At 40.6% G+C, this 13024-nt stretch overlaps 1 protein-coding gene across 1 annotated transcript in view; it reads left to right on the forward strand.

Moving 5' to 3' along the window:
• The window catches only part of dbi (diazepam binding inhibitor (GABA receptor modulator, acyl-CoA binding protein)), a 279016-nt gene that overhangs the window by 198958 nt on the left and 67034 nt on the right, over window positions 1–13024 (forward strand). The window lies entirely within an intron of this gene.

Here is a 13024-nt window from a genome sequence, read left to right on the forward strand (position 1 = left end):
GGTAGCACTGGCAGTTGATGAGGGTGAGGATGAGGAGTTAATGAGGGGTCATACTGTGATGAGGAAGATGAAATCATAGTGACAGTCTGTCAGGGAAAGAGTGAGGGTGAGGGAGAAGGAGATGAGGATGAAGATGGATATGATAACTTGATATAATAACATAATAATATGATGGTTTGGTAATACTTGTGTTCCACTATGGTACAATGTTACTTTTTATTAAATATGAAACTTTTAATACATTAAAAACTGGATAAATTTGTTTGTTCAAGTGTCTAGTTAAAGAAATTGATGTTTTCTATACATACATTTCTTTTTTCTACATGAAAATGCCAAATGTTTAAATTTTTCCATTGTGGTACAATGTTGCCTCGAGGCAACAAACTTATAAAAAATAAATAAATTAAAAATTTGTGAAAATGTTTATTGATATTGTTAGGGTGTCCAATTTTAAGCAGGAAAAACAACACAAATATTTTTTTCCTCATTAATATCATATTGCGTACTATAGAGGGTTAGGAGTGAGTTTATGGGAATTTTTGACCATTCTTCTAGAAGCGCATTTGTGAGGTCAGGCACTGATGTTGGACGAGAAGGCCTGGCTCACAGTCTCCGCTCTAATTCATCCCAAAGGTGTCTATCGGGTTGAGGTCAGGACTCTGTGCAGGCCAGTCGAGTTCCTCCACACCAAACTCGCTTATCCATGTCTTTATGGACCTTGCTTTGTGCACTGGTGCGCAGTCATGTTGGAATAGGAAGGGGCCATCCCCAAACTGTTCCCACTAAGTTGGTTGTCTTGGAATGCTGAAGCATTAAGAGTTCCTTTCACTGGAACTAAGGGGCCAAGCCCAACTCCTGAAAAACAACCCCACACCATAATCCCCTCTCCACCAAACTTTACATTTGGCACAATGCAGTCAGGCAAGTACCATTCTCCTGGCAACCACCAAACCCAGACTCGTCCATCGGATTGCCAGACAGAGAAGTGTGATTCGTCACTCCAGAGAACACGTCTCCACCGCTCTAGAGTCCAGTGGTGACGTGGTTTACACCACTGCATCCGACGCTTTGCATTGCACTTGGTGATGTAAGGCTTGGATGCAGCTACTCGGCCATGGAAACCCATTCCATGAAACCCTCTATGCACTGTTCTTGAGCTAATATGAAGGTCACATGAAGTTTGGAGGTCTGTAGCTATTGACTCTGCAGAACGTTGGCGACTTCTGCGCACCGTGCGCCTCAGCATGCTCCGACCCCGCTCTGTGATTTTACGTGGCCTACCACTTCGTGACTGAGCATACAGGAATGCTACTGTAATGGAAATATGCCTGTAGGAATAAAATGTTATGCTTTTTAATGCCATTTAAGTCCTTAATTTTCGCAAAATCCATTTAATGACTTTTAATGCCCGCGGATACCGTGTGTAATCAATTTCTTCTGCATTGGATGAAGAAATGACGACAAACTTGCGCTGTTAATTTGACTCTGTTGTGGTCGAGTGCCATGTACTGCTCAGAGACGCGAAGGTTGAGGATCCAAACGCAGTATTTATTAGAAGGGTAATCCACAATCGTAATCCACAATACAGGCAAAAGCTCATAACAGTCCAAACAGAAACCAGGACAGGAACTCAGGCAGACAGGGTAAACAAAGAGATAGGGGAAAGGGGTAAATCCAGAAAACAGGCAAAGGGTCAAAACCAGGGAGACGGATTAACAATGGAGCGCTCAGAAATGCAGTGTAGACAAGCACAAGACTTCACAGAGAATAACAGAATGAACCAGGCTTATATAGGGTGAGCTAAACAGGTTAATGAGATGCCTCTGAAAACAATGAGTGCAGATGAGTCCAGGCAAAGGATTATGGGTAATGTAGTCCTTGATGGAGTGACAACATTCTGGGGTGGAGTGTCCTTTGGTGGTAATCATGGGCACTCTAGCTTGTGACTATGACATAGACCCCCTTCTATGGAGCAGCTTCCAGACTGAGCAGATAACCGGGACGGTGCAGGCTGATCAGGTGGCCAGGGTGGCGGAGGCTGAGCAGGAAGAGCTGAAGACCACAGCAGCGCAGGCAGGCTTGAAGACCCCCACGGTGGAGCAGACGACCACCACAGCAGCGTAGATGGGCTTAAAGACCCCCATGGTGGAGCAGATGACCACCACAGCAGAGTAGATGGGTTTGAAGACCCCCACAGCGGAGCAGACAGGGTTGAGGTCCACCAAGGCCTTGCTGAGGACCACCAAGGTGGAGCAGGTGGAGCTGATGTCAACCACGGCAGAGCCGAAGACCCCCAAGGCAGATCTGGCTGAACTAGAGGCTGACACGGCTGATCAGGCAAGACTGAAACACAAAGCACAGAGAGGTTAGCAATGCCACAAAGACCATGTCAAGACAGGCAGGTAGCTTGTGGGTGGCCTCCATGGACATAACTGGACTAGCAAGTTGTTTCAGGTTGACAGGAAGTTCATTATATACGACCTCTGCAGTCATGTCGCGTCAAGGCAAACAACAACCTCAGACCTCTGAGGTTGCGTCAAGGCAGACAGGAAGTTCAGGGATGACCTCTGTGGTTGTATCAAGGCAAACAGGAAACTCAGGGACAGCCTCTATGGTTGTATCAAGGCAGACAGGAAAAGTGGGCTCTGGAGTGGACTCTTGGACTGGAGCAGGCTCTGGAGTGGACGCGTGGGCTAAAGCGGGTTCTGGGGTTGGAACGGGTTTGCGGGCTGAAGAGCAGTATGTGGCCCAAACACACTTAATAGCCATCACAGGGAGTACAGTTGACAGTAGGACCACCTCTGAGACCCCCAGACTTGATACCACCACAGAGATACCAGCAGCTCGCACCGACATCAGCGGTGTGTCCTGCAGACTTGAAACCAGCCTCAAACAGCTAGGGTCTGCCCTAATGGCTTCACGTGCAACATTCATGACGACTGGGAATACTGATGTGGTGTCCATGACGGCTGAAGACTCTGGCGAAGCACCTGTGAAGGCTGGAGACTCTGGTATTGTGGTCATATTGACTGGAGGTTCTGGCATGGTGGCCATGTTGACTGAAGGCTCTGGTATGGCGGCCATGGCAGCTGGAAGCTCTGGCATGGCAGCCATAATAGTTGGAGGCCCTGGTGTGTCAGTCCTTTTGGCCGAAGACTTTGGTGTGGCAGTCATCTTGACTGATGACTCTGGCATGGTGGCCATCTTGGCTGCAGCCCTCTTGGTCAGGAACTCTGGTATGGCAGCCATGATGTAAACCAGCTCTGAAGTGGCAGCCATGTTATGAATAGGCTCTTGCGTGGGAACCAAGGGACAGCAAGGCACATAAAACACAGGACTAGTGATCATCAGAACTGGGTATGCTGGTGACTGTGATGGGCCAAGAGGGGAGAGAACAACCAATGAAACACAGACCTACAACACACTCATTATACAGAATGATGAATATTAATATGAGCATGGAGAAAAATGACAACAAACTCCCAAGCACAAGGGAGAAATGTGCAAGAATATTTAAAAGGGCTAATAATACTTTTATTACGAGCACTACAGTCTCATGATAGACGCATAGTTTAACACGGAAAGAATAAAGACATAGTTACTTTTTTGTCCATTCTTTTTTTAATTTTCGATCTAAATCAGTCTTTTGTGTATCAGAGTAATCACTTTCAGATTCACCACTGAATCAGTGTCCAGTTTGCACATATATTTCTTTTGAAAAATACATGATGAAATATGTGTGCATACACCGTTCTGGTTCATGTTTGGTGCAGGAGAGTGTGTGAAATACGTCTACAAAAACTTTAAACACACATACTTTATTCTGTAGGCCTTATATGATCTATGATACATGTGGCAAGTGTTGTTATACTCATCGGGGAGCTCCATGCTGAAACCGATCATATGCACGCTCTGCGTGCATCATAACAATCTTATTTTTCATGTGTTCGTATTCAAACTCCAGTTCTGACCGCATCGCGGGCAAAATATCAACAACACTCATGTGCTACTGTGCTGAGGGAAACATACACACGGCTCACTACCTGAACGCAGATCGAGGTGAATGAACAGCACTTTTGTGACATTTGAATTCTCCGCTGTAATGCTATCTCATGTGAACATATTTTCCATTTGTGCTGGTGGACTACAGCAAAACAAACCACCTGTACCAAAACTTCAGCTCTGGTCGCGTCGCAGGAAAACGCATTTTTGTGTTGTAGCACTGAGGAAACGAGCACCTACGACCCATGTCTCTGAATGACAACAATAGACAGCAAGAGAAGTGATACTTCCTCATGAATAATATCGCAATTATAATCTTATGCATACTACAGCGCAGTGATTGGATTGAAAGAGCTTTTTGTCATGAATAAATGCAGAGAACCACTTGAAACTGTTGATGTCAGCATGTTCGACCAGCCCATACTGGAGCCAATTAGCACTCCAGATCTTGCTGGTAGTACACGATGACGTCAGATTTTGTGACGTTGCTCCGACTTTGCTTTTCAAACCGGAAGACAGAAATCACTCTGAAAAATGCCAAAATAACTAATTTCAACTTATGAATAAAATTAATGAGTACCTTTAGTGTTTTCAATGATGTGCAGCCTATACATATATGTGTACAATGTCAAAAAATGCTCAATGTCAAAATGCTCAAAAAATGTGTTTTGGGGTTTCATGACCCTTTAAAGGCTTTGTTTATGCAAACGGCTAAAATAATGAATAATCCCTTTTTGACAGGGAAAAAGTGCGTGCATGTGACAAAGAGAGAGAGAGCGAGAGAGCGCTGAACAAGCGACGGTGAGGGCGCCTACACACTACAGATTACGGTGAGTAGGTGAACGCCTTGAATGCATTGACATCAATGGTAATAGCATCCAGTAAAGATGGAGAGGGGAAACACAATGATTTGCAGTCTCTAATTCGCTGTATTCCCGCTTTATTTACATTTAAAATGGATCTTTTCCATGATAAATGAGCTTATGCATTCCTTCCTACCCAACACCTGTTATAAGAGGAGTCAGGAGTTAGACTGATTGACAGGGTCCCTACGTAGTGTTCACTGCTGCCTGCTCCCTGCACAGGGAATATCCATTCACTTCACTAGACAAAATGCGTTAATTTGAAACACCCTGCAATGTCATCACACACAGACGAATCTTGAATTGCAACTTTAGGAGGAATTTGAGTTATGATGACATAATATAGTTATGTAAATACTATATAAATTACCATACTTTGATTTAATATATGTGTATTCATATAAACATTAAGTCATTAATTTAATTCATATAAATTACTGTATTTGAAAAAAAGTGCTTAACTGAGAAATAAATATCTGTTGGGTTGCTTAACACTTTCTTGCATATGCATGGGTTTTGATGGCATAGTTGCACATCAACCTCTACAGTGGACACTAATGAGTCATCCTGTACATTGCTACCAAGTGGCAAGCCGTTGTATGTGAGTTTTTTTCTCTCTAAACCAAGATGGCCAACAGCCAGTCAGAAATGTCAAGTTGCACCAGAATATCAAACCATTCCTTCTATCCTAGGAGACTCTTGCAGGTTTAAAAAAAAAAAAAAAAAAAAAAGCATTTTTTACATAGTTATAGAGTTGGGTTTCCACAGAGTTGTACCTTCACTGGTTGTAGAGATCTTTGATGGAATCACGTCTTCATGTTCTGATATCAAAGACACACCAAGTTCAACTTGTACGAAGTTCTTGATCTGCTGGGCGCATGGGAACAAACTCAATTGAGTTTGCAGTAACTGAAGCTGTTTTATATATATTTTTGTATACATTTTATAGTTTTCACATGATTTTATATCATTTTATTCACTGGTTTGATAAATACACAGTATTGCTGTGTTATTACTGCGTTATGTTTGATACAGTATCTCTTCAGTTAAAACCAAAAACGCATACCATCCGCTCAAGTGGACATCTAAAAAAATCTCTTGTGTAAAAAAATAACCCCTAACCCCTGGTTTCACAGACAAAAATGCATGTTTGAGCTGTTTTAACTGAAAGCAACTTGCACTGGCAAATCTTGAAATCTTGTCAGTGCTATTGTTTTGTCTCAAGATGCACACCAGTAATGTTTTTTTTGTTTTTTTGGCACATTTATAAAAGCTATTTAAATGTCCTAATTGAACTAAAGCCTAATCCTGGCTTAATCTAAGCCCTGTCTGTGAAACTGGGCCTATAAGCAATAAAAACACGGGGAAAAAATCCTGACTGAGGTTGTCATAATTCATGCATGAAAGGGTTAATATGAAAAGAAATGTAATTTGCTTATATTACATGCTTTTGGGCAACACTTTTTTTATTTAACCATAATCAAGAGTTGCACTGTAACACAATTTCAGTGAATCAAAAAAAGAAAAAAGAAATTAAGATTTACTTTTGCTAAAAAAAAAAACATACCTGTTAACTGAACTCATGAACGTATGTTTAATAGAGACTGCATTTTATTCTCAAAGAAGCTTAAGTTTAAGGCAACTAAAACCATCAATGTCTAAAGAAATGTATGTAGTGTCTGGAAAAAAAAAATAGAAATGTCAAGATCTAGTCATCTTCAGTTGTCTCCTGCCTGGGAGTAGGGCTTGCGGACTGTCCATATGATATACCAGGTTCTATGTTTACAGAGCAAAAGAAGTTGAGCTTCTCCTCACAGTCTCGTTCTGTCCAGAACCTTGTTTGCTTGTCCAGGGCTCCACAACGAAGGTTTCTAGCAGGACACTGGGGCTGTCCCGATCGAGGCCAGGCTGTGAAGTCAAGATCATCTCCATTGACCCAGAGCCACTGTCCTGCTAGAAAGCGCAGACCAGTCCACACATATTCAGTTTGAGCCTGTGTGACTCTCTGTAAAGCAGAATTCATCCTGTTCTCTGAGCTCAGACTCGCCAGATCATTATAAAGTTTTCTGCAGTATTCCAGAGCTCCTTCCCAACTCTCTTCCTGCTGCACCAGAACAAACTCTGATATGTTCATACAGAAGAAGGCATATTTATCCGTGCATTCTATGTCATGCAGTTTCTTATGACCTTTGTTTAGAAAAGCACAGTCATCATCTTCAGGTTGCTTATTACTAGTATCCCAGCTAATTTGTGTTGCAATTTCACCTCCGGTCCACTTCCAGACTCCTGATTCTTTGTAGAGTCCAACCCAGGCATCAGAAGTTTGACCAACTGCATCTTCTAAAAATTGCTGTTCCTCACTCTCATTGGTGAAGGTGGACAGGTCATGAAAGAGAGTTCTGCAGTGAAGACGTGCAGAAAGCCATGGCTTCTTCTGATTCACAAAGAAATGTTGTTTAATGAGACCAGAAGAAAGTCCGTAGAGCTCCAGGATTAGGAACACAGTGAGTGTCGTCTTCATCTTCATCCAGTGAAGAGATTTTGTGATTTTTCAATGATCAGTTGAAGTAGAGGACAGGACTGTGCAAGATAATACTGACTCTCTCTTACTTAAACTGACATACAGCCAATGACAAAAGAGTGTGATGGTGCTTCCTATCACAGCACACCTTTACAGACAGAACAAACAAATCAGCTGCATTTGACCAATCAAATAAACCTCATAATATTTAAGAAACTCTGGGCAGGCAAAACTGGCATGAAACATTTATGTATGTGCATGTGCTGAACAACATACAAATACATATTTTCCCTTTTTAGTCTGCTAAAACAGATACAAGGAAGTAGAAAAATTCTACACAATAGTCTCCAGCTGTAAACCTTTCAGAACATACAGTATTTCCCAGGTGAAAAAAGTACATTTCTATAATTTACTTAAAGTGCTCTGTTTTAGTTACCACAAATACATTTTTAAATACAGAGATAGTATATTAAAAGCACATTTTAGTTCATATTTCATGGTGTCTCAAAATAGCACAGTTGAGTACACTTTGATGTCCTTATATACTAAAAATTCTTCTTAAGATAATCTTAAGTACAAAATTAGTGTGCGAAAATAGAGCACTTTAAGTACATTATAGAAGTGTACTTTTTTCACCTGTTTTTATTTTTTTCCAATCCTGGTATTTTTCCAATTCTTTTCAAAAGTGTTTGGGAGATTCTCTCGTGTCACTCTGTTGAAATACTCAGTTGCGGAAATGCAAACCAGTTCTAGTAAAGCATATCTTGAATAGCATCCAAACAAACTGAAAAGCATTTGCCTTTGGGCTGGGCCGTAGCTAATGAGGTGAAAGGTGTGAGTGATTGCAATGTGCAGGCAGGATGTAGGATCTAACATAATTAATTAAACTGTTTGTACATTGCAATACAAATTAGCAGACAAAAACTCTACTCAGCCCCAAACTGCAATGCACTGTGTTCTGACACCTTTCTATCATGGGTAGCTTTAAGTTTTCAGCAATTTGAGCTACAGTAGCTCTTCTGTGTGATCGGACCCGACCGACTAGCCTTTACTCCCGATGTGCATCAATGAGCCTTGACCCATGACCCTAACGCTGGTTCACTGGTTGTCTTTACTTGCACCACTTTTGGTAAGTACTAACCACTGCATACCAGGATACTCCCAGCTCTGACCCAGTCGTCTAGCCATCACTATTTTGCCCTAGTCAGAGTCACTCAGATCTTTTTGCTTGCCCATTTTTCCTACTTCCAACACATCAAATTTAAGAACTGACTGTTCGCTTGCGGTCTAATATATCCCACCCCTTGACAGGTGTCATTGTAATAACCTGATAATGTGTGGTTTTGTAAAAGTGAGCTTTGCATTTAAATGCAGAAAAAAATACCTCACATACAGTAGCCACCCTACTGTAAGTGAGGCCATTTTCATGAGAGATAAACTAGAGAGCAAGTCTCTGAAACACAATTAAGGAAAATAAAGCCGAGTTTTGCATGATTCATGAACCTCTATGTGCTAAAGAAGATACTTCGACCTCACAAATCTGGGGACTTCATATTGTATTTACTACTCACATCAGAGCCAAGCAATCTTTGGATACTTGGGAAAATTATTTGAAATAGTTTTTAAATGCACTAAGAAAACTCTCCCAATAAACTTTGATTATTTACCATGCACACATTTTTGCATGTATTACTTACTTAGTTTTAGATGATTAGGTGTGGATTTGGTTTTCAAGTGAACTGTGAGTGAATGTAAATGTGTATTTGCAGTGATGTGCCTTCTGTACATACCTCACAGCTGACATAACAAAACCAAATAATTGGTAACCAAGTTACCAACTACGTATCAAGCAAAACACCTGTCTGTCTGAGAGTATTCACCCTCAATTTGCTGTTGAATACTCTATCAATGAAATCGATCCATTATTATTAATTATTGTTATTATTATTTCTATTACTGTATACATTAATGTGCAACACCACTTGTTGTACTCTACTCAAGATGGCAAAGTCACAGTGACAGCAACACGATACAAACAAATAAAGCAGTAGCCATCAATCAACATCCAAAAACATTCAAAACATTTGAAACTCACTAACATGAAGGGCCAGGTTGCTGGAAGTTCACTCAACACATCAACACAAATGATCTCTCACATGCAAAAGATGGCAGCAGATATATAGGCCGTTCCCTTCCACAGATTGTTACCCTGTCTGAGTAAATTCAATTAGGCCCAGTTTACACAGATTGCATGTTTGCTTTCTACTGTTCTAGAGCAGGGGTGTCCAAACTCGGTCCAGGAGGGCCACTGTCCTGCAGAGTTTAACACACCTCAACACACCTGCCTGGAAGTTTCCTGTATGCCTAAAAACCTTGATTAGCTGGTTCAGGTGTGTTTAATTGGGGTTGGAGCTAAACTCTGCAGGACAGTGGCCCTCTAGGAGCAGGATTGGGCACCCCTGTTCTAGAGTATGGATGCGCATGAATCAATAAAGACACAGGAATGGTTTAATAAAACACATGGAGAACAGTGGGAACAATGACACGGGAGGAAACACCACATATAACACCTACAACGACTAACAGAATTCAAGTGAAACACAAGCACTATATATACACAAAGAAGACTAGCTTAACAAGATAACAAGGGGGTGTGGTAAATGGAAACACCTGGGGAACCTAATCTGTCACGGAATGCTCTGAGACTTTAGTAAGATCCAACATCAACGTCGTATGTAGTGATGTGACATTTGAACAGAGGCTTCGGAGCTTGTTGCTGAAATGTTTGCAGCGAACAATTTTTGCTTGTGCAAAAATGGGCGTGCCAGATGAAGCCTCGATTCGAGGCTTGTGTTGGTAGCGTAGAAATCACGTGACCAATGACAAACGAAGCCTCACTTTCTGTCCAATCACGTGCGCGATTCACTTTGCGTATCGGAATGTTCGAATCCCCAAATCTTACTTTATGAGTAGGTTTTCATTCAGACTTATTCAGTTACATTTTTAAATACCCAGTCATACAAGTTATATGAAGAATACAAATTATTTCAGGAAAATAAAATATTTGCCATTTGCAATTCATATATGTCTACATTTATTCTTCTTTTACATCATATTGATATCCATACTGGCATTAAATGCCACAGTTTAATGGGTAAATTAATTTATCACGGAGATAAATTCAACACACACACGTGCACTAGGCTTTTATTTGAACACGTAACATGAAACTGTGTGGTGGCTCTTCGTCCGACGAAGCTTGTTTCACAGGGTTTTGGCTGCTTTATTTTTTACTAAACACCAGATGGCGCTGTTTTCGACACTCTCGAAGCTTTGAATCTTTTCCCGAAACAATGAGGGGAAAGCCTTAGTGCTTCGTGAGGCTTAATTTGCCCATCACTAGTCGTATGTGGCTTTAAATAGAGCAGTGCATCATATTTTAAGGCCTTATGTCCATTTTAACGAATTTAACTCTGTGGCGGCCAAGAAATTGTGCCGCAAAATGGGCTCAGTGTGCATTGTCATAGGCCTATACCACGTTTAATGGTTCATGAAAAAACATTGGTACAGCAAAAAATGATAACAATTTGGATTTCGTTAGGGTAGTAGGCTGTTTTTAATTAATTTATCACGGAGATAAATTCAACACACACACGTGCACTAGGCTTTTATTTGAACACGTAACATGAAACTGTGTGGTGGCTCTTCGTCTGACGAAGCTTGTTTCACAGGGTTTTGGCTGCTTTATTTTTTACTAAACACCAGATGGCACTGTTTTCGACACTCTCGAAGCTTTGAATCTTTTCCCGAAACAATGAGGGGAAAGCCTTAGTGCTTCGTGAGGCTTCATTTGCCCATCACTAGTCGTATGCCAGGCAGAGGGTCAAAATACTTACAAAATCCATCAAAAACAAAAAAAACAAGAAAACAGGGAGATTGCTCAGAAGTGCAGGGTGGTAACAACAAAAACTCGATGAAACTGACTGAAACAAACCGGGTATAAATAGGCAGAAACAAATGACATGATTGATAACAGCTGTGTGCAATATCAGTAATGAGTCCGGGAAGTGGGTGATGGGAAATGGAGTCCGTAATAGTGACAATAGTCCGGGGTGGAGTGCCCTCTAGTGGCTATTAAGGGCACTCCAACAGGTGACCATGACATAATCAACATGAAAAACTACAAAGCATGACATAAGACAGGAAATAACTAAAGTGTCCACAAACAGGGAACACATGACAAGAGTATGGATGCGCATGAATTAATAAAAATCTATTTGCTCAAAATTTTGAAGAAAATTAGAGTATGGATACGCACTAATTAATAAAGATCTTGCTCAAAATTATGAAGAAAATTAGAGTATGCATGCACATTAATTAATAAAGATCTATTTGCTCAAATTTGCTCTATTTGCAGTATATATCATGGCCTTATGCCCGTTTTAAAGCATTCTCTGTGACAGCTGAGAAACCACGCCATGAATGGGCTGAGGGCAGAGTCCGGCTGTGTGCGTTGTCCTTTTTGCCAAGTTCAAAAAAGGTTGATAAAGTAAAAAGTGCTCAAAATGTGGCTTTAAATAGAGCAGTGCATCATATTTTAAGGCCTTATGTCCATTTTAACGAATTTAACTCTGTGGCGGCCAAGAAATTGTGCCGCAAAATGGGCTCAGTGTGCATTGTCATAGGCCTATACCACGTTTAATGGTTCATGAAAAAACATTGGTACAGCAAAAAATGATAAAAATTTGGATTTCGTTAGGGTAGTAGGCTATTTTTATATGTCCCATGTAAAAATATTGGAACTGTAAAATGTATGAAAATTTTGTATTTCACAAGATCAAAAGCCCCTTTATTAAACCATTTTTTTCTGATTTAGCGCATCCTTACAAGTAGCAGGGAAATGATTGTTTTCTTCATTTAATTCTAACAGTGCTTACTGCGAGCAGAGCTGAAGACATAAAGGACTTTAGATATAAAGGGAGGCACATGCTTAAAAAATGTCAAACAAATAAGTAGCTGGATTCATCCTCGTACTAGACAAACTGGTCTAACGAAAACCAAATTTTGAGCAAATACAGCTTTATTAATTCATGTGCATCCACACTCTCGCTTTCTTCATAGGCATTGACGCACAAATGAAATAGGTTATAGTATTTAATTTATAAATTGAAATGTGTGATATGTTTCTCATGCGCCTCAGAGGTTGTGTTGATTACTTTTAATTAATCCATCCAAAGGGACAGAGCAGCTCACTGTTTACGATGCTCGAAATATATGAAGAAAATATAAATATTGAATTGGGGGTGAGGGGTTATATGAATGTATCTCTGAAGGGAACTTACTGTCTTCAGAAAAGTTTCGATGACAGTGGCATTTTATTTTCCTCTTACCTCCAAATAAAGTAGCTATAAGCGCAGTGCTGCTTTGTTTACAGCGGTAACCAAGAAAACACTGTATCACTGCTCTTCCATAAGCGCCACCTGCTGTCAGAGAGTGAATCTGCATCTCATTCAGCCTGTCTGCTGTTTTTGTTTCATGCTTTTTTTTGTATGTAGCATATAATTTCACAAAGATAAAGTCAGACCGTTCTGTTTTTGCTTTAAATCTTGAAATGAAATCTAATTTAAATAAAAAACTG

The sequence above is a fragment of the Ctenopharyngodon idella genome, chromosome 9 (assembly GCF_019924925.1).
Source record: "Ctenopharyngodon idella isolate HZGC_01 chromosome 9, HZGC01, whole genome shotgun sequence".
Lineage (NCBI taxonomy): Eukaryota > Metazoa > Chordata > Actinopteri > Cypriniformes > Xenocyprididae > Ctenopharyngodon > Ctenopharyngodon idella.